At 45.3% G+C, this 25151-nt stretch overlaps 1 protein-coding gene across 4 annotated transcripts in view; it reads left to right on the forward strand.

Annotated features, from left to right (window-relative positions):
- The first annotated feature begins 23870 nt into the window (after positions 1-23870).
- Positions 23871-25151, forward strand: part of MIER2 (MIER family member 2) — an 89099-nt gene continuing 87818 nt past the window's right edge. For 3 of the 4 annotated variants that reach the window (XM_068271250.1, XM_068271254.1, XM_068271253.1), the window contains exon 1: positions 23871-23960. The gene's annotated coding sequence lies outside the window, so the exon portion shown is untranslated. Of the gene's footprint in view, positions 24506-25151 lie in introns of all 4 variants that reach the window. The other variant, XM_068271251.1, reaches the window with a different exon arrangement.

Below are 25151 nucleotides of genomic sequence, written 5' to 3' on the forward strand. Positions count from 1 at the left end.
CGCTCAGCCACACTATATAGCATTCTGTTCACTGTTCTGTGTCTGCTGGGAATAGTGGTACACCGCTCGCTCAGCCACACTATATAGCATTCTGTTTACTGTTCTGTGTCTGCTGGGAATAGTGGTACACCGCTCGCTCAGCCACACTATATAGCATTCTGTTTACTGTTCTGTGTCTGCTGGGAATAGTGGTACACCGCTCGCTCAGCCACACTATATAGCATTCTGTTTACTGTTCTGTGTCTGCTGGGAACAGTAGTACACCGCTCGCTCAGCCAGAGTATATAGCATTGTGTTTACTGCCACTCTGTGTACACCGCTCAGCCAGACTATATACCATTGTTTACTGACACTCTGTGTACACCGCTCAGCCAGACTATATACCATTGTTTACTGACACTCTGTGTACACCGCTCAGCCAGACTATATACCATTGTTTACTGCCACTCTGATTCTGCTGGGAACAGTAGTACACCGCTCGCTCAGCCAGACTATATACCATTGTTTACTGACACTCTGTGTACACCGCTCAGCCAGACTATATACCATTGTTTACTGCCACTCTGATTCTGCTGGGAACAGTAGTACACCGCTCGCTCAGCCAGACTATATACCATTGTTTACTGACACTCTGTGTACACCGCTCAGCCAGACTATATACCATTGTTTACTGCCACTCTGATTCTGCTGGGAACAGTAGTACACCGCTCGCTCAGCCAGACTATATACCATTGTTTACTGACACTATATAGCAGACTATATAGCATTGTGTGTACACCGCTCAGCCAGACTATATACCATTGTTTACTGACACTCTGTGTACACCGCTCAGCCAGACTATATACCATTGTTTACTGCCACTCTGATTCTGCTGGGAACAGTAGTACACCGCTCGCTCAGCCAGACTATATACCATTGTTTACTGACACTCTGTGTACACCGCTCAGCCAGACTATATACCATTGTTTACTGCCACTCTGATTCTGCTGGGAACAGTAGTACACCGCTCGCTCAGCCAGACTATATAGCATTGTGTTTACTGCCACTCTGTGTACACCGCTCAGCCACACTATATAGCATTGCGTACTCTGCCAGTCAGTGTGTATATTGCTGGGATCAGTAATACTCCACTCACCGTCAACCACTATATGAGCTCAACATGAGTTCCCCAGAGACCTCCGCTGTGAGCAGCACTCCCAACAACAGCAACAGCCAACGCCCCACGCAAGCTATAACATCCACCCCAGCAGCCAGTGGTCAGCAGCAGCCCTCCCCGGAGGAGAACGTTGTGTCCATCAGTCCGTCGCCAGAGCGATTAATGAGGGCTGCCATTGAGGAGATGATGGGGCCTGATGTGGAGGAGGAGGTCTGGCTCAGGCCAGCATCCCAAGTTAATGTTGAGGACGATGAGGGGTCTGTGTCTGGGGATGTTGGGGTGGCAGAGGTGGTGGGTGGGTCAGACTCAGGAGAAGAGTTGTATGATGAGGATGATGATCGGGACCATCTGTATGTGCCTCAGAGTCCGACCCCGGAAAACATGTTGTATCGTGTGTTTAGGTACTAAAATCTGCGTTCCCTCCCAGTAGTGTTGGGCGAACAGTGTTTGCCACTGTTCGGGTTCTGCAGAACATCACCCTGTTCGGGGTGACTATATAGCAGACTATATAGCATTGTGTTTAATGCCACTCTGTGTACACGGCTCAGCCACACTATATAGCATTGTGTTTACTTCCACTCTGTGTCTGCTGGGAACAGTAGTACACCGCTCACCCGCCACTGTATAGCATTGTGCTCTGTGTCACTGCTGACAATAGTGGTACACCGCTCACCCACCACTGTATAGCATTTCTGTACTGCCACTGTACTGCTGCCAGTCAGCGTGTACTTTAAGGATAAGTGAAATGAGGAAGAAATCCGGTGAAAGAGGGAGGGGCAAGGGAAGAGGTGTTTCCCCTGACGGTTCACGTACAGGCCACAGGGGAGCACCCAAGAAAACCCACTCAATACTGCCCATGTTGTCCAGGACAACAACCCTCACAGATCCAAAAGAACAGGACCAGATAATTACTTGGATGACCTCTCAAGCGTCCAGCAGTGGGTTAAGCAGCACCAGCACATCACGCACGAGGTCCGAGTCCTCAGCCAGTTAAAGTCTGGGCTTTCTTTGAAGACTGCACTGAGGATGTTACCATGGCGATTTGCAAGGTGTGCAAGACCCGCCTGAGCAGGGGGAAAAGTATTAACAACCTCTCCACCACCAGCATGAGCCGCCACATTCTATCCAAACATCCCACTCTGTGGGCAAACGCGGCAGGACAGGGTACCACCAGCAACACTGCCTCCCTTGGGTTCACCAGACTCACCACCAGACCCGCCTCAGCAGCAGCAGTAGCCCAGCCATTGCGTGGTTCACAACATTCACAAACATCAGACGATGCTGACACTGTCACTTTCCGGACTAGTGCTCTTGAGGTCTCCCAGTGTTCATCAAACACAACAACCAACAGCCCTTCGGTGTGCAGCGCTACGGTTGAGTTGTCTGTCTCTGAGATGTTTGAGCACAAGAGGAAATTGCCAGCAAATGACCCCCGGGCCGTGGCAGTAACAGCCAGCCAGCATAGCCAAGCTTCTGGCCTGCGAAATGCTGCCATATCGAGTGGTGGAGACAAACAGCTTCAAGGGCATGATGTCAGTGGCCATCCCACGTTACGTGGTTCCCAGCCGCTACCACTTTGCGCGCTCTGCAGTGCCTGAGTTGCATGAGCACGTGGTCAGCTAAATAACCCGAAGCTTGAAGAATGCCGTTGCCTGCAAGGTTCACCTCACCACTGACACCTGGACGAGTGCGTTCGGCCAGGGTCGATACATCTCCCTTACCGCGCACTGGGTGAACCTTGTGGAGCCTGGCAGCGATTCCTCACCTGCTACGGCGCGGGTGTTGCCCACGCCGCAAACAGCTGGATAACAACAGCAGCACCTACCTCTCTGACTCCTTCTCCTCCAACGCATCTCAAAGCTGTACCTCATCCGGAAATGCTAACCCAGCACCAGCAGCAGTAGGATCGTGGAAGCAGTGCAGCACAGCTGTTGGCATGCGTCAGCAAGCGTTGCTGAAGCTGATCTGCCTTGGGGATAAGCAGCACACAGGGGAGGAAATTTGGAGGGGAATAAAGGAACAGACGGATTTGTGGCTGGCACCGCTGGACCTGAAACCGGGCATGAAGCTAGACACCTGGCACGAACTGGCAATGTACGCAATAGAGGTGCTGGCTTGCCCGGCAGCCAGCGTTATGTCGGAACGCTGTTTCAGTGCTGCCGGAGGCATCATCACAGATCGGCGTATCCGCCTCTCCACAGAAAATGCAGACCGTCTGACTCAAATTAAAATGAATCAATCCTGGATTGGAAACGACTACGCAACACTCCTGGACCCCAACCAAGTAACATGACCGATGAACATCTGGGATGGTTTAGCGTTTCCGGTCCCTGTTTATTGAACCTCTCATCTGTATTACATTTATGACTGCATGGCGGCAAAAAGCATTGCTGCTATATCCGCACGCTTTTTGTCCTCATGCAAGGCCTGGGTTGTTGTGTCTCACAAAGCGTGGCCTTCTCCTCCTGCGCCTCCTCCTGTTCCATCACGTGTGCTGCTGCTGCTGCTGCTGCTGCTGGGTTACCGTTGCCGGTCCCTGTTTATGGAACCTCTTATCTTTATTACATTTATGACTACATGGCGGTACAAAGCATGCTATCCGCACGCTTTTTGTCCTCATGCAAGGCCTGGGTTGTTGTGTCTCACAAAGCGTGGCCTTCTCCTCCTGCGCCTCCTCCTGTTCCATCACGTGTGCTGCTGCTGCTGCTGCTGCTGCTGGGTTACCGTTGCCGGTCCCTGTTTATGGAACCTCTTATCTTTATTACATTTATGACTACATGGCGGTACAAAGCATGCTATCCGCACGCTTTTTGTCCTCATGCAAGGCCTGGGTTGTTGTGTCTCACAAAGCGTGGCCTTCTCCTCCTGCGCCTCCTCCTGTTCCATCACGTGTGCTGCTGCTGGGTTAGCGTTGCCGCGTGGTCCCTGTTTATTGAACCACTTATCTTTATTACATTTATGACTGCATGGTGGTACAAAGCATGCTATCCGCACGCTTCTTGTCCTCATGCAAGGCCTGGGTTGTTGTGTCTCAAAGCGTGGCCTTCTCCTCCTGCGCCACCCTCCTCCTGTTCCATCACGTGTGCTGCTGCTGGGTTAGCATTACCGGTCCCTTTTCCTGGAACCTCTTATATGTATTACATTTATGACTGCATGCCGACAAAAAGCATGTTACCTGTGCAAAGAAAACAGACATTTCCCGCATTTAAAAGACAGTTTTCCCTTTGAAACTTTAAAATCGATTTTCTCAAAAACTATAAGCTCTTTTTGCTAAAAAATTTTTTCCTCTTGTACCCACTCCCAAGGTGCACATACCCTGTAAATTTGGGGTATGTAGCATGTAAGGAGGCTTTACAAACCACAAAAGTTCGGGTCCCCATTGACTTCCATTATGTTCGGAGTTCGGGTCGAACACCCGAACATCGCGGCCATGTTCGGCCTGTTCGGCCCGAACCCGAACATCTAGATGTTCGCCCAACACTACTTTTCACCAGCGTGGTGCAATGGTTATCACGCCTAAAGTCTCTAACTGGGTTAGCACCGCTTTGTGAATCGAGCCCCTAGACTAGGATATTGCTATTTTGTTATTGTTATTGTTTAGACTAGTTCCCGGGTGTTGATGCCAAGGACTTCACACCCAGACTAGGATATTGCTTACTGTTTGATCTCCTGTGTATGACTCTTTGCAATTACCCTGACTCTGATCCTGCTTTCCGATCCTGTACTTTTGCTTATCTGCCTACCTGTTGCTGAACCTCTGCCTGATTACCGATTACTCTCGTCTCACGATTCTGTACCAATACTTACTTCTCTGTTGCCGAACCTTGCCTGCCTGACCATTCTACTCACCAGTGGGCCCTCGCCACTGGTGAGGTGTTAACTACGCCAGCTCCGCTGGTGAAGCAGTTCTGCTAGGCTATAGTTCAACCTTATTTACCTGCTCGTTAGGTACCCGTAGTTGAAGTATTACTGTGTCTCGCAGGTTGCAGTACAGTCTGTCTCACCCACCCCTCGGGTGTTCCTTTGCCTGCAGTATATTCTGAATCACCCGCTCCTCGGGAGATTCAGCCTCTTCAGTATTGTTCCTCCAGCTTGCTGGAGGTTGTACGTTAGTGCACGGTCAGTGTACTGTTTGTACCTCACCAGCCCCTCTGGTGAGGTCTCATTAACCATTAAAGTTACGGTTGCACCAAATCACTACACTATCTGCTCCTTGTCTGCTATACTAGTATTATTGGTGATTCTGTAGATCACCCATAATCGGGTATAGTGTCTGTATTATTGGTGATTCTGCAGATCACCATATAATCGGACATCTGAGCTACGACACCTTACCGTTACTTAAGCTTTCATCTTGTAATCCTTCAGACTCAAGAGGATCAGAGAAAGTAGATTTTTTTTGCAAATATAAGTGTCATCCAGATACATTATTTACAAGGGATCGTGCAAGGATTGCAATGTATTCATAGCAAATGGATAAGACCCTTGGTTTACTCAATGCCTACATAGACTCAGGCTGACATGGAGAGTTTTCTTTGCAGACCCTCTACTGTTTACTGTTCAATGTATGCTGCTGGAGTCGTAAAAAATTTAACTGTATGTTACTGAGCAGGGGGGGGGGGGGGGGGAGGAGGTTGGGCACAGTGATTCCTGGAGGGGCATGCCACCCATGGAAAATATTGACACTGTACACAATTTTGACATTCTTTACTTAGGGGGTGTACTAATTTCTGTAGTCAGTGGTGTTAGTTAAAGCGGACCCAAACCAAACATTTTTTTAATTAAAAATATTTAGTTGCACCACTCTGACACATACTAAGATAAATAAACACTCCTTCAAACCTATGAGCATTTCAGTGCATGCTTTTCACCCTTCTGTTTTCATAGCTGGGGCCTGATTCACAAAACGGTGCTAACAGTTAGCACGCTGGTGAAAAGCCCTTTATCATGCCTAAACTCAGTTTAGGCATGATAAGTTTAGGTGTGATAAGTTTAGGTGTGATAAGTTTAGGCATGATACGTTTAAGCGCCAGCTGCGTTAGCACCGCAATGCACAGCTGATCAAAAGTTTTACGCTAGCAAAGTCTGGTGCACTTCGTATAAAGTTTAATGGTGCTGCTTTTTGCGTGCAGGACTTTGCAAGCGATCTAAACTTATCTAAACTTATCATGCCTAAACTTATCACACCTAAACTTATCATGCCTAAACTTATCACACCTAAACTTGCTTTTCACCAGCGTGGTGCAATGGTTATCATGCCTAAAGTCTCTAACTGGGTTAGCACCGCTTTGTGAATCGAGCCCCTAGGGTTATACTGGGGGCAGCCATTAGCAATTCCTCCATTGCCGGACACCATCTACTCCACCAGTTTGCCGGAAAAATCCCGGCAATATGAAAGGAAGGGAGGGGTTCCTCAAATAAATGTAAAATATTTTATATTTGTCATCATGCAGCTGAAAAAAGGCTGCTATTTATTATTATATTTTGGAAAATAGATTTTATTTATGAAATCTTGTATTTTTAATTTGGGCCCACTTTAATGGCTGTGTGTTGAGTTATCTTGATGGGACAGCAAATTTACAATATTATACAAGCTGTATACTGGCTACTTTACATGGTATCAAAGGGGTTGATGCACTAACTTATGGTAATACTGCCATGCACAGACAGTGCACGCCAATATTACCTTTACTTCCGGGAGCAAATACTGCGATTTACGCTATAAGTGTGATCTACTGTACTCGAGAAGCACAACTGTTGCTATGGTAATGCACATTACTAAGCCTTACCCTTTGTAGCACTCGTTACCGTAAGCAACACTCGTTACCGTAACAATGGTCGCACTACTCAAGTGCTGTGTGTCACGATAATAGTGTAACTGGCAGTACTTGCTGTTTACCATGATTTTGGGGTGCCGTGGTAATATGCACAGGCATTGTGCTGCAATATTACCCTTTCTAATGGCACTTTGTACCCCGAGTTACACTATAAGCACAACCAAAGGTACTTGAGCACAAGCATTGCTATAGTAACACGCATTACTAACAAACGTTACCGTTAGTAGTGCGTGTTGCTTTAGCAACGGTCACGCTAGTCCACTACTGCAAGTCCCTTTAATAGCTTAACTCGCAGTATACAGTGCCGTTAGTAATGGTAATATTGCCGCATGATGTCTGTGCTCAGCAATACTGCTGCAGTTTTCTGCATCAAGCCCATGGTGTCTGCAGTGTTGTCCCATAATGCCATTGTCACCTAGAATGCTTAAAATGCAAACTATAATGTCTATAACTACTGGATAACCTATTTTGTCATGTAATTAAGTGACAAGTTGTTTTCAGGAATAAATAATGTGGGCAGTTTAAAATGAAGTGAAGAAATTAGGGTTCTGTGCCTTTACAAAACTGGCAGTACCACTGTTCCTAAACTTGAATTTTTCCTGGGGGTTAACAAATAATATATGATGTATCCTTTAGGAACCTAAAGTCATTCCTCCCTTTCTGCATCATTAAGTGTCATCCCTAATTTAAACAACATATAAAATAGCCTAAAACTGTACTATCTTTTTGTTCAACCACCAATTAACTTAATTTTATATGCTGGAATTGAGGGCATGTGATAGTGGGAGATAGCAATATAAAACGCTATTAGGCAGAGGAAATGTAGTGTGTATTTAGGAAGAAGGCACTAAGTATCATGTACCTGGTGTTGGGTTTTTAAATTACAAAACAAGTACTAAGAAGGAATGTTCACCTCTGTCTGCTTCCACTTCACCTACCCAGTCAAGCTCAGAAGAATCACACAAAGGAAATTGTCAGAACCTTCTGAACATTTGAAATGAAACAGGCAAGAATAAGATGACTCTCTTTCATGTTTAGGTTTTAAGAGGTTTGTGATTACCTTATCATTAGGCTTGTTAAGTGGGGCAAAAATGCAATGTCTAATATGCAGTAACCCATACAGCCAATCAAAGCTCATCTGAGTCATCAGTCCAATCAGTGCAAACACTGATTACATACCATACAAAATAAAGATTATAATGCTGTTGATGTGCTACACAAATAGAAGTTGTTTGTTTTTTCTAAATATATGCATTCTGCAGTTTCATATCTAGCAGCCCAAACGGGACCTACTTTAGCTAAATGATTTTTATAAATAATTATTGATTATTGGAAAAAGATAAGTCATAATTGAGCAGTTAGTGAAAGTCTAACTAAATACAAACCTGAACAAGTCAAATATTATTATCAGCCAGGTTGATATGTGAATATAAAAATTGTATAAGGTTTGATTGAATAACATTGAAGTAAATTGTGTTAAAGAGAACCCGAGGTGGGTTTGAAGAATATTATCTGCATACAGAGGCTGGATCTGCCTATACAGCCCAGCCTCTGTTGCTATCCCAAACCCCCCTAAGGCCCCCCTGCACTCTGCAACCCCTCATAAATCACAGCCACGCTGCTGACAAACAGCTTGTCAGAGCTGGCTGTGTTTATTTCTATAGTGTCAGTCTGCTGCTCTCCCCGCCTCCTGCAGAACTCCAGTCCCCGCCTGCATCCCTTCCCTCCCTGCTGATTGGAGGGAAGGGATGGGGGCAGGGGCCGGAGCTATGCAGGAGGCGGGGGAGCAGCTGAGACTGACACTACAGATGTAAACACAGCCTCACAGCATGGCTGTGATTTATGAGGGATTGCAGAGTGCAGGGGGACCTTAGTGGGGTTTGGGATAGCAACAGAGGCTGGGCTGTATAGGCAGATCCAGCCTCTGTATGCAGATAACATTCTTTAAACACACCTCGGGTTCTCTTTAATGTACACACTTACTACTGATGGGTACTGCAGCTTGCTGCATGTTTCACTGAGTAAAGTAAGATCAGATTTACTTTGCTTGCCAGCGAAAGTATTATGCTGTAAGTAAGCAGCACTCGCTATGTGCTGTTACTGGCTGAATAGATCTGCTCATTGGCAACAGCTCAGGAAGCTTTCCATTGTGCTGAATATGTCTATCTCTGTGGAATGCCAAAAATGAAAAATTATCATGATTTCTCTCCGCATCTGATGTGGTAAAAGCCCTGCCTCAAAGCTACAGAAATAGAGAAACCCTGAAAACATGGAATCCCCCAATGTGTAAGCCAGTTTGCTATAGTGATGCCTATGAAAGGAGGTGCAATATAGCCTCCCCCACTATACAGCGCGCTGCTCCCACTACTGGTGGGCACAGGTGCTCTGCGAAAAGTAACAAGGTAGAGTGCCCATTAGTAGGGGCAAGGGTTTATGGTTCTATCAAATCCCCCTGAATCTGGAGCAATCAGATAAACACCCCTATATGTGTACATATTGTCCCAAAGTGTATAAAAACAGAGCCAATGAGCTCGTCAGATTTTTTTTTTATCATTATTTTCTGAAAGTCTTTGGGGATCTTTTCCAGGACCCCCTTCTTCATCTGCCACTTTGACTACAGTCTGGCTCCTTTCTTGTTGATTGCAGGCTTCTCCCAAAGTTGATTGCAGTTTGGCTCGTCCTGTTGATTGTCACCTTGTCAATTAGCATGGAGAGTCTTCAGTAGGAATTTCATCTTCTTTGAGCTTATCAGATCCTTCCATTTTGCGGAGATCAGACAACACCATAAACATTTGCCCTAATACCAGGCACTCCAATGGACCAGCGGGCTCTCTGTAGAGCTCTCTTGTACAACAGCAGTGGATGTGGTGCTCTGTGAGAAGGGGATGGGATGTTAACCCTTCTTTTCAAGTTACTTAAAACCCACTCCTGATGATTTAGTGAGCTGGTTTATGTGATGGTATCATCCTTATTTAACACTTCCTACTGATGGCTAACATGGTACAAAACCACTGGACTGCTGGGAACAAACTGAACGGTACAAACCACCAACGTACATTCAAGAATGGATGCTACCCCGCCAACTGTGCTGGATGCTGGCAGCCAGAAAATAAACAGGAGTGGCTGACAGGTGATAAACATATTATTATTACATGAGAGGTTCAAAACTCTGTACAATCAGGACATCCAGCAATACAAATACAGATATTGTTAATATGTGCTTTGAGACTTCACTAATAATGGTGCCTGTTTATACAATAAATTACATACGAATACAAAATACTAGAAGGAGGAACCTGCCCTTGCGAGTTTACAGTCTAGAGGGTAGTGGGTTGGAGACATTAGGGAAGGGGACACAGGGACTAGAGGATGAGTGAATAAACCTCCAACACTACCTATAGCAAATGTGTAATATATACCGTACATATTATATAGCAAACATACCATTGTCAGCCATCAGTGTGAAAGAGCTCTGAAGGCTTAGTTAAAGCGGACTTGAACTTTTGCACAAGTAATGAGCTAGTGTAATTTGAACTGTCAGCTGTCTGCTAACTCGAATTCCGAGCTAATATGCAAACAAAGGAGGTTAACCCTTTCTGTACTCTCAGGATACCAGGAAGTAACCACTCTGCAGAATCTCAGTTGGAGTTCTATAAGCTGTAACAAATGAATGTTTTTCTTTTAAGGTTATTATGCAAATGCTTATCTTTTACAGCAGAGTGGAAGTTCAGAATTCAGGTCCGCTTTAACTGGGTTATGTAAGAGTGCAGGCTAGTGTTGTACAATATTTCTGGCTAGCGTTGTACCATATTTTCTGGTTGAACTCTATGGACAGATGTAATTTTTTCAACTAAATTAACTATGCTAACTAATTATTCTTAAAAATACAAAATAAATAAAAAGAAACAAAGTCAGGCCTAGTTCACATTATAAATCGCCAGCGAATTGCAAACGCTTTTGTGAGCGCTGTTTAAAGTGCTTTTCCCTGCGCTTTCAGAGCGATTTTGGACTTTGTTAAGCGCTTTTGTGTGGCAATTTTTTTTTCTTCCTGACGACAATCAGGAAGTGAACTCTTTGACCTGGAACTGAATAAATACAATGTATTTATTTTTTATAGCGCTCACCAAATCGCTTTGCAAAGTGTTTTTTCAAGAGCTTTGCAATTTCCCTAAAGTTTGTATTGAGGCGCAAACGCTCAGAAAATGGTGCAGGAGCTGCGATTGGAAAGAAAGCTCATCGCTCTTGTGAGAATACTCACATTGAGAAACACTGTTCAAGCGCTTTTAAAAAACAAAAAGCGCTCATAGTGTGAGCCCTAAGTAAAGAATTGTATTGACGAGGTATATTCAATAGACTACAGTAAGCAGAATAATGTGTAAAGTCTTCACACACGATGAGTAGACCGGTCCGTAATGCAATACATCACATGCAATGCATTACATTCTACTCATCGTGTGTTATTCTGCTTACTCCAGTTCAGTAAATATATCCCAATTCCTGTACATAACATCATTAATTGCTATATGCTGGCAATCATTTATACGCCAGTGTATTTCTTTTAGTTATTTCCAGATGAATTAGGCCCCAGGTGTCATTTCACATAACACCCTTCTTAGTGCAGACATCTAAAAGTCTAACTAGACCAGAGACCAACTCCTTTGTGTACTGGCTTGTAATAAAGCTTTTTATTCACAATAAGGAGTCATAATAAGTGCCGTTGATAATATGTTTTGTTTAAATTAGTTTATCTAGGAAACTGCAAGGCTATGAAACACAAGGGAGAAGTAATCGCTACCAGTGTCTGTCTCCTTCTCTGCCTTTGCTAAGGCTCAACTCAATCAAGGTGGATTCAAAAGGCTCCATAGGGTTAAATAAGAAAAATAAACAAAGGCAAAAATGTACTGATAAACACAGAGGCAAAGTAATATGTTTCTTGCATGGACAGAGAATAAGGCCTGGTTCACATTGCGTTTTTTAACCTTAAAGAGAACCTGTACTGAGTAAAAATATTTAAAATAAACACGAGGTAACTTCAAATGAACATTACATAGTTACCTTGCCATCAGTTCCTCTCAGAAGCTCACAATTTTCCTCTGACAATAATCCCTTCCAGTTCTGACAATATTTTGTCAGATCTGAAATATATCAGTTGCTGTCAGTAAAATATCAGTTGCTGTCAGTTATAGCTGAGAGGAAAACTGATGTACCAGGTAATGTCCACGTTTCCCTATGGTTCAAGTGGGCGATGTTACAGTTTAACTGTGTGCTGACCAGAAAGCTGTTATGGGTAATGGCCATTTTCAAAATGGAGGACGGAAAATCCCCTTGATCACAGTGAACAAACAGGACGCGGGACAGGAGAAAGACACTGAGAAGTAGACTACATGGAAGGTAAGTATGACTTGTGTATGCTTATTTTGACTTTTAATTTTCAGTTCAGGTTTTCTTTAAGGATCCGGTGAGTGGATCCGGTCTCTGCTTCACCAGATCCAGATGGCTCGTCCGTGGCCCTGTTCACATAGTGAAAACGGATCTGATCAATGTTTGATCAGATCCGTTTTCACTCAGCAAATATATACCTAATCTTCTGCCGCAGCCAGAGGTAGAGGCTTCCTCTTCTTCCGCTGTGATTACACAGCGCGTCATGTGACTAATCACATGACGCGGAAGAAAACGGAAGCCTCTACCGCCGGCTGCTACGGAAGATTAGGTATGTATAAACCCTCCCTCGCCCACCAACTCGAGTGCTGCACCCTCTCCTCACCCTCCCGTCGCTAGATTTGCGTCGGCTTATGCCCCCATCCCCCGTGGAATGGTCCGTTTCTTCACTAGTGTGAAGAAACGTTCCGTTTCCCATTGCCCCCAATGCTGCTGCATTTTTGTCCGGATCCATTCCGCTGGGCAGAACGGTCCGGAAAATTAGGGCCTGCAGCAATTTTTCGATCCGCGGACCGGAATGTACGGAACGTATCCATACCAACGGACGCATGTGAATGGATCCATAGGTTAACATTGGATCCATTCACATCCGTACCGTTTGTACGGTATACGTTCCGGTTCCGATCCGCAAAAAAACGCTAATGTGAACTGGGCCTAAATGATTTTTAATTCCACTGATGCACTTTTCAGGAATGCATGCGATAACTATCATAAAACATTACCACACAAAGCAATAATTAAAGCATTTGCTAAATGTAAAGCCTTAGTCAGCCTGCTATTGTAATGCATGCCATAGTACATTTTTATTAGCAATACATAAAGTTTTGTACATGGTATTTTTATTTATTTATTTTTTTGCAATGGATATATGAAAAGTTATTTTCTGGAATCTGATGCATCCAGTAGCTCTTTATGGACAGGTGAGACGGAGTTCCTTGTACAATGCAGGCCATCTGACCCAGCAATATGTACCCCTTATCACCTTGCCTGCTCTGCATAAGGTGAAATTTCTCATTATTCTTTTAACTTTTTTTTTTATAAACACACTGGGGAGTGTGAGGGTAAAGTAAATAGCTTTATATCACACTAAGCAAGAAGGAACTAGAATGAATGAAAGAGCTGTAGAGTTGCAGTGCTGGCTACAAAGAGTTAATAGAGCACAGAGGAGATGGACAGGTTCAGCTCTGTGCCACTTAGAAGCAGTTGCCCCGGATCCATGTTTAAGCATTATTGCACATGCACAGTAGTATGAACATGCCCCATACTATGGATCTGAGTGGAATGCTAGGGCTGTTAACCTATACAAAGCCCAGAGGCATCCTGAATGTGGGGGACAATATAAAAAGGAGGGAAAAACACAGAGGCAGTTGACAAAGCAGGACCAACTGCAATGCCATGTGCCACGGATTGTGCCGATGCCCCCTCTGCATGATTTGCAAATGGAACTCTGGTACTCCAGTTAAGGCTGCTGCACATGCACAGTCCCATCCGTGTGGCTCCTCAATCGCTCTCCCTAGGTTGGGAGAGTTCTGCACATGTGCAGTTACAAGTCTATAGGAACTGGAGATGTGCAGAACACTCTGTGCCATGAGAGCACAATGGAGGAGGGATGCGGAAAGGAACCATGCATGCGCAATGGCTGCAATTGGCGTCCCAGTTGCAGATTTTTCAGAGTGGGCAGCAGCACAATGGAGGGGATCCAGAGGACACTAAGGGACCTGAAAGACTACAGAGAGCTGGAAGAAGCCCTGGGTAAGTAAAAATCTACTTTTTTGTTCCAAGTCAGGCATGCTTTAAAGAGACTCTGAAGCGAGTCTAAATTAACTTTTTTAACATGCAGTCATGTTAAGCAGTATAACCCCTGCGAAACCGCCGCTATCCTGCAGCAAAACGAGGGGTTTATACCCCCCAAATCCCCTCTCCTACCTCCGGAGAGCACTTCTTGATAAGGCAGAGCTTATGGCTGTAGCTCTGCCTCTCAGCGCGTCAATCCCCGCTGATCGCCGCCTCTCCCCGCCCCTCTCAATCTGCCTTCACAGACAGGGGCGGGGGAGAGGCGGAGATCCGCGCGGTCATTGACGCGCATGGAGGCAGAGTTGCAGCTGAAAGCTGTGCCTCCGTGACATGCAAATTCCACGACCAAAGAAAGAAAGAAAGTCGTGGATTTTGCAGGGGGATTTGGGGGGTATAAACCCCTCGTTTTGCCACGGGATAGCAGCGTTTTAGCAGGGGTTATACTGCTTAACATGACTGCATGCTAAAAAAGTGAATTTAGAATTGCTTCAGAGTCTCTTTAAAGGAAACCCCAGTGTCACGGAACAGCCGTGAGAAACGCGGGTGAATTGGAAGGGGCCGCGCAGTTCAATTTCTGATCGCTGTCTGGCTAAATTTGTGCAGCCATTACAGGAATCAGAAATTGACATTCCTGGTTTTTTAAAAGTACAAGTTTTTCTCCTCTGCCCTGACGACCTCTGCCCTGACATAGATGCAGGATGTCTTTTGATGTGTTAATTAGCTTAGAATGTTTATCTTTCATTACCTCTCTAGTCACCAGCTGGGGACTCTATTCACAGAAGGCTTCCCTTCCCAGCAAGGGGCTACTCCAAACCTACGTTCCCCCCAGACTTCTTGGCACCGATGAATGGCCAATCTAAAAGCCTGGGTGGTATGATTTCCTGTCGGCATACGAAAACCGAATATCGCACAGCTATGAAATTCATATAGTCTTATTCGGTAAAATCTGGCCATCGTGCTGATATGAAATTCATTGTGATGGCCCGTTCGGTTAAGGAGTTATGGACCCCTCGGTAACCATACGCCCTAACACCCGCATCCAAGGTATCATATTAATCGGTAGGTTCTGGGGATCGAGAATATGTAATTATTATTTGTGTGCCGGCCGCGTAGGTTGGTCTAGAGAAATGTCAGGGTTATGGGGCTTGTGAAAGCCCCTGCCCAGATGTGATTACCATAGTCCGGCCCGGGGGCCTCTGAAAGCAGCTCCATTAAAAGTACATGAGCTGCCCGGGCTAGTTAGTCCTCCAAATTCCACCTTCCTGAGTGCACATTGCCAGCCAGAGGACACATGGTTGGCAGCCATCTTGTCTAAGCTGAAACAAAGGACACATGGCTAGTGGCCATCTTGATCGGCCATCTTTTCTGAAACTGAACAAAGGACATCTTCCATATTGCTTGGATTTTAAACTTTGCTGAACTGAACAAAAGGAACTCTACAAGTTTTCCCACTAAAGGACATCTTTCCAGGAACTAAGTATTTTTTCTCCCTTTTTTTATTTTTCATACTGGCTATTACTGTTTTAATAATTGTTGATTTTAATAATTGTCTGTATATATTAATTATTTATATTGCTTTCAATAAACCGACGCTATCGTCAGTTGTTGTTCTAGCTACCCTATTATTTAGCACACACAGAACTGATCCCAGATCTCTGAAGAGACGCTACTATTGTTTGTTGTTGGCTAGACAGAATACAGTGTGTTTTAACCGTTTTTATTCGCAGGATCAGTCAGGCAGTCGGGTCCACTGGCCCATATCAGTGGTGGTGGCAGTTATACCCTGGAATCATGTGTAAGTTGTAATTACAATACCCCACAGGCTCCCTTCTGGTTTGTCTGCGGCCAATTCCCAACGGTTCCTGCGCATTGACTGCGACCAGAGTTCGCACGATCCGTGTGCTGGCACCGTTTGGAAGGCCATTTGCGGTCTGACCACTAGGGCTTCCTGTGACACCCAGGTGAAAATAAACCGTTGAAATAAATAATTGTATCTATCCTCCTACTTCTGAAAACTATTTTTTTAAGTTGTATTTTCCCTTTAAAAGCTAAAAAAAAAGTAGTTTTAATGTTGTATTGTGTCCCAGAAGCTAAAACATATGAACTATTGACTTTTTTTATCTACCCCATGCACTTAGAAGCAGTTCTCTTCCAGGCAAGCGTTTTTAGCCGTAATTCCTTATCCGTGAGAATTAAGTTATAGTCCAACTAGGTCCTGACTGGAGAGAAACTGTAACTTGCATGCCTAAAAGTTTAACTCTTTTAGGGAGAAATAGGAGAAAAGTACCACAGACTAGTTATTGTATGCTTGGCATGGGACATAAAATGCCTATCTCATTATGTCACCTCGGGTACACTTTAAAACCAGCTTTATTTACAACGCTAACACTCATACGGATACATCTGAAAATGCTGCTCAATTTCTCACCTACCCTACAACTAGGGATCATTATTAAGATACAAATACTGTCAAGTTGATGCAGGATTATGAGAATTTATGCAGCTTGAAAATGGATCTCCTTGGCCTTTTTTTGATTGGTCCATTGCTGCAAGCTGCATACAGAATTTGCGTATATGTGGGCTTGGCAAAAGTTTTCAACAATGTATTCACAGCCGCCTGGGGCAAAAGCTTAGGATGTAGGAATTGAGGAAAATGTGTGTACATGGGGAGAGAATTGGCTAAGGGGCAGAAGAAAAAAAGAATAGTTCAAGTTGAAGCACTTTATTATCATTGTATAACACAACAAAATTACTTTTCATGATAGCCCCACGATGCATATAGGGAACATTGATAGTAACAAAGGTAGAAATAGAAGAATTATACAAGTATGCCAGGTATTTCAAATTTATAAACAATGTTTACACAGTGTTAATTATTTCATGAAGGATTCAGAGTTTATCAAGTTTATGGCAGAAGGGAAAAAGTTTTCATTCTGTTTGTATGCATATTGATTTAAAACATATACCTGATGGAAGGAGCTCAAACAAGGTTTTCCAGGGTGAGTGTTGTCCTTGATAATGTTTTTGGCCCTTCTCATACAGCGAGTCTTATACAACAGTTCCAGCGATGGTAGTTCAGTGCCGATAATGGCTTCCGCTGTTTTAACAACTCGCTGCAGGGATTCTCTGGCAGATTTGGTGCAGCTGTTGTACCAGGCCATCATGCAATTGGTCAAGACACTTTCTATAGTGCATCTGTAGAAATTAACCAGTATCTTTTGTGTTAGGTTAGTGCTCCTTAGTTTCCTCAAAAAGTAGAGGCGTTGTTGTGCTTTGCCAGTTAGAGCTAAAACATTGTCAGCCCAGAACAGGTTCTCTGCGATAGCGAACCCAAAAACTTGAAGCTGGAAACGCTCTCCCCTGCCTCGGCATTCATCATTATCGGTATGGAAGTTGTCTTTTTGGTGGTCCTTAAAGAGAAACTCCAACCTACAATTGAACTTTATCCCAATCAGTAGCTGATACCCCCTTTTACATGATAAAAATAATGCTTTTCACAAACAGACCATCAGGGGGTGCTGTATGACTGATTTTGTGCTGAAACCCCTCCCACAAGAAGCTCTGAGTACCGCAGTACTCTGGGCAAACTGCCACAATGTAACAATGTTCACAGACAGGAATTAGCTGTTTACAGCTGTCTCTAACAGCCAAAACAGCTAGGAGCAGCTACATAACCTGCCCACAGTAAAAATGTCACCATGTAATAAATGTTAGAATGTAAATCGGGGAGCTGAAAGAATTTACAATGAGCAAACACTGACTAAATCATTTATACATAATTATGGTAAAAAATGAAGCACTTTTTTTTACTACATTATTTTCACTGGAGTTCCTCTTTAAGTCAAGAATAACTTCTTTGGTCTTTTTTGTATTTAAAAACAGGTTGTTAATGTCACGCCATACAATCAGGTTTCTAACTTCTCTGTATGCAGCTTTCTCATTGTCTGTTATAAGCCCAAAGACAGTTGTATCATCTGTAAACTTAACAATTATGTTTGAATTATGGATAGACTGGCAGTCAAGGGTGAAAAGTGTGTAGAGAGGACTTAGTACACAGCCCTGTGGTATGCCAGTGCTCAGGGTAAGGGTGGAGGATGTGTCTTTTCCTAATCTGACAGCTTGAGGATGATTTGTAAGAAAGTTCAATAACCAGGTACATATGGAGGAAGCAAGACCTAGTGCATGGAGTTTGTTGGTCAGCTGGCTAGGTGTTAAAGGGATAGTGTAACCCATATTACAACCCCCCACAACACACACATGTACCTCATCATTTTTTCCCCTTTATCATATTCTGCCGATTTCGACGCTCTCCATCCCCGTTCAGCCTGTATTTGTCCCCCCGGTAGTTTTGCTTTGGTTTTTAATATGGCGGCGAGCCCCTTATCTATTTCTGGGACATTGAACATTATGCATGATGCGAGCACTTCCCTGTAGCGCTGCGCACGAGAGGACGTAATTGGCAGGCACGGCAAGAACGTTCTCTTGTACTCGTGCATGATATCGGCGTGCACGGCTTTAGGGCAGGGAACCCGTGCAAGCAGGTAGTTTGGAAAACATTTGCATTTTCTACCTATACAGCAGGCATGGAGGGGTGGGAGGACAGCTGCAGTGCGTCCAGCTCTCTCTCTCTCTCTGCACTGCGAGCGGGGACTCATATTATGAGTGAGGGAGCGTGCATGGAGGGGCAGGCGGAGGAGATGGAGGGGGTGTGCATGAGCTGGAACGCAGGGAGGAGCACTTCTTCTTCCTGGAGTCAAATCCCAGACTATAAAGTCGGAGATTTAAGAGGACTATACTGAGGCCACCGGGAGTGTTAGAGCATGGACTGACTGGCGAAAAGGTATGTCCCAAAACACACAACATACCCCAGTAGTCCTTATTGTATAGCAAAAAAGGGTTACAGTATTCCTTTAAATGCTGAGCTGTAGTCAACGAAGAGCATCCTAACATAGGTGTTGGGCTTTTCTAGGTGTGAGAGGGCAGCATGGAGAGCTACACTGATGGCGTCCTCAGTCAATCTATTTGTTCGGTATGCAAACTGGTGTTGATCTAGATTTGTTGGGATGGAAGCTTTGATGTGTGTGGCTACCAGTCATTCAAAGCACTTGGCGATGATAGTATCAAAATCATTGGATATTGAAGCTGTTCACTCAAGTAGCATTCACATATTTTTATTGACAGTACAATATCTTATCAGATGTTTTAGATTTAATATTAACATTTATTAGAAATGATAAAAATTACATTTTTATAAGTGATGCAAACTATGCTGCAATTTATATGCAACTTGAAATTGGAAGAGTCAGATTTAGTTGCTGCCAGTCTCAACTTGTCGCATAGTGTCAAGCTCCTGTTCATGTACGAGTGCGGCTACACTGCTCAGGCCCAACATGACTCATGCCTGCACAGTAGCACAGGGGAAAAGCTGCGCACAAGCGGCTCCATGCTCCTGCTTATGCTGTCCCTGCACATTGGGGCCTCGCTGGTACATGGACAGTAGCACAGCCATGAGGAAAATGAGGGTCCCGGCATCAGTGGGCAGCGGAAGGATCGTAGAAGCCTCTGGCTGATCCAGAGGCTACCCTAGTGAGGTAAGTATTTGGCTGGGAGCACACTAGGCAGTGTAGAAAACCATGTGCTTTCTGCACTGTGCATTCTTTTTCTGCATTTAAAATTACGTTTTTTGAGCATTTTGCTTTTGTTATTAATTTCCATAATCAACAGAGTTAAACACAGTAAGGGCTCATTTCCATATAGCGTGCTTTCAGAAACACGATCACTGGGACATCAAAGAGTGCATAGACTGCACTGTCTGCTGTTTCCATACATGCGCTGCGATTCACCACTGAATCGCAGTGCACGGTTGCCTTCATTTCGGGGTGGTTCATCCCGTGATCCCATTCAGTATAATGGATGGGATTGCAAGCCCCGCCCCCGCGGGGAGTGACGCGCAGCAAAGAGCCACGGGACTCTGCTCTGCAGGGAAATGAGCCTTTAAAAATGCATTCCTGTGCATCTTCATTTAGATACATTGCGTGTTTTACACGTGTTTTTGAAAATAATAATTTTTAAAAACATACAACATAAAATGCACATATATACACTCACCTAAAGGATTATTAGGAACACCTGTTCAATTTCTTATCAATGCAGTTACAGTATCTAATCAACCAATCAGATGGCAGTTGCTTCAATGCATTTAGGGGTGTGGTCCTGGTCAAGACAATCTCCTGAACTCCAAACTGAATGTCAGAATGGGAAAGAAAGGTGATTTAAGCAATTTTGAGCGTGGCATGGTTGTTGGTGCCAGATGGGCTGGTCTGAGTATTTCACAATCTGCTTGTAACGATCGGTGTAACACAGAGAGGATCTGATCATCGGTGATCTGCAGTATCACCGAAAATACAGATATATACCCGATTATTGATGATCTGCAGTATCACCGACAATCAGATATATTTCTAACCTCTGGACACCTGAGTAATATGAGTGTTTGTGCAACAGTAATACTTTGAGGAAAGCACCCATATAGAGGGTGCCAGGCAGTAAGAGATACTGCTCAGAGAACAGGTTCCTTCCAATGGTCTGATGCTCCCCAAGGGGCGGAGCCAGGCTGAGAGTGGGAAGGACCAGAGAGTGAGTGACACCAATGGTGAAGTGTCACTGACAGGTCTGTGAACTATCTCCAAACAGGGAAGATAGTTCTCGAAGTCGGACAGGCCAGGTCGGCAACAGACAGACAGATCAGATACAAAGACAGGAGACAGATGCGGAATCCTAAGACAAGCAGAGTACGGCAACAGAGTATCAGATATAGTGAAGTACCTAATCAGAGATCAGAAGAGTAGTCAGGAAAGCAGAAGGTCATAACAGATAAACAATGCAATTAGTACTTTACGCTATCAAGAATCTGACTCAGTGTGGATTCCCAGCTCCAGCCGGTTCTGGCACACTGTCGGATCTAGCTAAGGTCTGAGAGCTAGCACATATAGTTTTCCCTAGTCTTGGGTGTGAGTTCCATGATCAATCATCAACACCCTGGAACTAGTCTGAAGCAATAACAGAATGGTAATATAGTTCCCTAGTCTTGGGTGTGAGTTCCTTGATCATCAACACCCTGGAACTAGCCTGAAGTAATAACACAGAAAATATCACAGATACTGACAAGGTCTGAGTGCTACCACGTAGTGATCGCAACGCCAGACACCAGAGAAATGACCAGCACCCAGTATATATACACAAGCGCTCTCCGGCGCCTCCCCTAAGTGCTGGACCAATGAAACCTGATAGAATTGTCAGCTGATCCGCTGGATCAGCTGACACCCTTCTGACTGTCATAAAGGCTCTGCCTCTCAATGCGTGCGCGCGTCCTTCTGAACCTGTGTGGACTATCAGTCCCAGCCACACCAGGCATGTGTTGTAATGTATCTGCTGGTTTGAAAGCGGGGCCAGCCGCACCGCTGTCAGAGCATGCGGCGGTTTCCCCGCGTTCCGCCATACTGCTAGTGGTAGGCCCATGCGTGCAAACCGCCGCGTCGGACGCGGAATCCGCCGCCTTGTTCACTGGGCATGCGGCGGTTTCTCCGCGCTCTGTCAGGCTAGTGGATGCCATGTTGGACGCGGAATTAGCCGCCTTACTCTGAGTACTCGCGGCGGCTTTTCCGCGTTTTCACACACTGCTCAGTTACTGGGATTTTCACGCACAACAATTTCTAGGGTTTACAAAGAATTGTCTGAAAAAGGAAAAACATCCAGTATGCGGCACTCCTGTGGGCGAAAATGCTTTGTTGATGCTAGAGGTCAGAGGAGAATGGGCCTAATGATTCAAACTGATATAAGAGCAACGTTGACTGAAATAACCACTCATTACAACCGAGGTATGCAGCAAAGCATTTGTGAAGCCACAACACGCACAACCTTGATGCGGATGGGCTACAACAGTAGAAGACCCCACCGGGTACCACTCATCTCCACTACAAATGAAAAAAAGAGGCTACAATTTGCACGAGCTCACCAAAATTGGACAGTTGAAGACTGGAAAAACGTTGCCTGGTCTGATGAGTCTTGATAAAGTCAGAATTTGGCGTAAACAGAATGAGAACATGGATCCATCATGTCGTTACCACTGTGCAGGCTGGTGGTGTAATGGTGTGGGGGATGTTTTCTTGGCACACTTTAGGCCCCTTAGTGGCAATTAGGCATCGTTTAAATGCCACAGGCTACCTGAGCATTGTTTCTGACCATGTCCATCCCTTCATGACCACCATGTACCCATCCTCTGATGGCTACTTCCAGCAGGATAATGCACCATGTCACAAAGCTCGAATCATTTCAAATTGGTTTCTTGAACATGACAATGAGTTCACTGTACTAAAATGGCCCCCACAGTCACCAGATCTCAACCCAATAGCGCATCTTTGGGATGTGATGGACAGTGATGGGCAGAACAGTTCGCCTGGCGAACCTCTCTGGGCCTCTTACTACTTCCGGGTCGCAATGACCCAAAGTAGTACGCCTGCGCTGACCGGCGGAGCGCGTCCTAGATCGCGCTCCTGTTGCCGGGCACTCTCTGCGCATGAGCGTGACGCCACTCATGACGTCACGCACATGCGCAGAGAGTGCCCGGCGACAGGAGCGCGATCTAGGACGCGCTCCGCCGGTCAGCGCAGGCGTAATACTTCGGGTCATTGCAACCCGGAAGTAGTAAGAGGCCCATGGATTTAGAGATGTTTGCCACATCTCTAGTGATGGAACAGGAGCTTTGTGCCCTGGATGTGCATCCCACAAATCTCCATCAACTGGGCTGCAAGGGGCTGGAGAAAGCCCCAGGTGAGTAAACCTAATGAGCCATCCCTCTCACGGTGCTGCACTGGCTCCTCCGTTCGCATCCCCCACCGAGGGGACTTTGGAAGTATTTGGATGCCGAGTCCTCCCGAAGACAGGCGGCGCACACGCGAGTGCGTCATAGAGGACGCGCGCACGTGCACAGTGTAGAGCGGCCCGTCTTCGGGAGCATTTCCGAAGCCTCCCTATTTCACCGAAACGATCGAATACCGCTACGGGGGAGCTAGGACAGTAGCGGGCAGTGGGAGAGGGAATGCTCTATGAGACCCAGAGCCTCCCTCTCCTTAGGTGAGTAACTGACATAAAAAAAAAACCAGTTCCCATTAGCTTTAAGGCAGTTCTGAAGGTGAAATTCGGTCAAACACCGTATTAGTATGGTGTTCCTTATAATCCTAGGTGAGTGAGTGTACGTTTCTGCATGCGGGCAATAGGCTTTCATTAGCGGCAAAGATGCTAGCCTCAAACTTTGGTCCTTTTTACACCAACAAATTCAGACCTTATCAAAGTTATTTAATGACTTCTGTGATGACACTGCATGCTTACATGCCAGTATATAAATGAAATCTAGCTTGTGCGACTTAACGTGAACTGTGTGAACCCTCTAACTAAGAACACGTCCTGTAATTGAAATAATGCATCAAAGAAGGCTGTCCTGTTTATCTCACTAGGAAGGGGGATGACGTGTCCCCTCTGAGGAAGCTTTTAGGATCATATTCTCCCCACCAACAGCTCCACCATCCGCTAATTAGTAACTACGGGCCAGCAGCTCATGCGCGTCACGTGACAGTACTACCTGAGGCACGCCCCTCCTTCCGCCTAGTTGCCAATCGTGTTCGCCGCTCACATCCGGGCCACGCTGCTCCTCCTGCACCGGTGCTCGGCGGCTGGAGGTAACCGGGACCAGGGTGTGGCAGGTTCGGGGATAGCTCCGCCCGGAGGGACCCTGCGGGGAGGGCGCAGTGCGTGCATACCGATGTATGCGGCGGAAGTTTTAGTCTTGTAGGCGAGTGGTCAGCCGTGCTTTGCTGCTAGGAGGTGACATGGGCGGCTGTACGGCTCCGGAGAGAAGTGCACGGCTGTGTGCAGTTATGTGGCGTCCTCCATAGACTTGTGCATGCTGCAGCTGTTCCGCTAGTCCTGTCTCCCTGTGGCTGCTTGGAGCTGAATGCTGCAGCTGGGGAGCAGGCTGTTGTACTAATGTCTATAATTCCAACCAAGTTCAAGCAGAATAGTAGATTGTTCTTTAATGATGATTGTTATAGTAGAAGCACACTGCACAGAATGAAGACCATGCCCTCCTAAAACCCCGGAACTTTACTGCACTAACACAGCTTTAAAGATGCATGAAGAGAAACTCCTGCTTAGTTTGTTTTCCTTATGCCTACTTGTATATATCTATGACTTCAATTAGTAAAGGTTCTCGAAAGATGGCCAGGTACAATGATTTAAGCTACCTTTACAGTGTGGCATAATGGCTGCTTTATAATGTAAATGTTAGTAGTGTGGCAGGCAGGTACGGTGAGGTGGTGTGCAGCATCATAAAATGTGCAGTTATGCATACTTTTCATTGACTATGCTTCACTGTATACAACCCAACACGTGGATAACGTGCAATGCCACTTTCCTGATCTGTTGTGTTCCTGCTGTGGCAGGGAAAGCAATGGCCAATGTGAACCTAGCCTGAGGGTATGTACAGACATACGATAACGATCGTTCGTTCTGAACGACAAACGATGTTAAAGGAGGTATCGGCCGATGATCGTTTGAAGAAAGGCTACTTTGAACATGGTTCGTGTATGAACGATCTTGGAACGAGCGTTGCGTGCACAACATGATGTATAAACTGATTTCAAACACAAGTGTCAAAAAGAATTGTTTGACCATGTGCAAAGCTTTGAGAACGAACGATCCGACGACCGATTGTTGTACAGACATTACTTTTTGAACGATGGTCGTTGGAAAAGATCTGGCAGAATGGAACGTTCCTTACCAACGACATATCTCGTTGGTCGGTCGTTTTAATGATCGTTCGTGCACTTTTTACGAATGATCGTCGGGCAATGCCGTTGGTAACGATCATT

This window comes from Hyperolius riggenbachi, chromosome 1 (genome assembly GCF_040937935.1).
Source record: "Hyperolius riggenbachi isolate aHypRig1 chromosome 1, aHypRig1.pri, whole genome shotgun sequence".
Lineage (NCBI taxonomy): Eukaryota > Metazoa > Chordata > Amphibia > Anura > Hyperoliidae > Hyperolius > Hyperolius riggenbachi.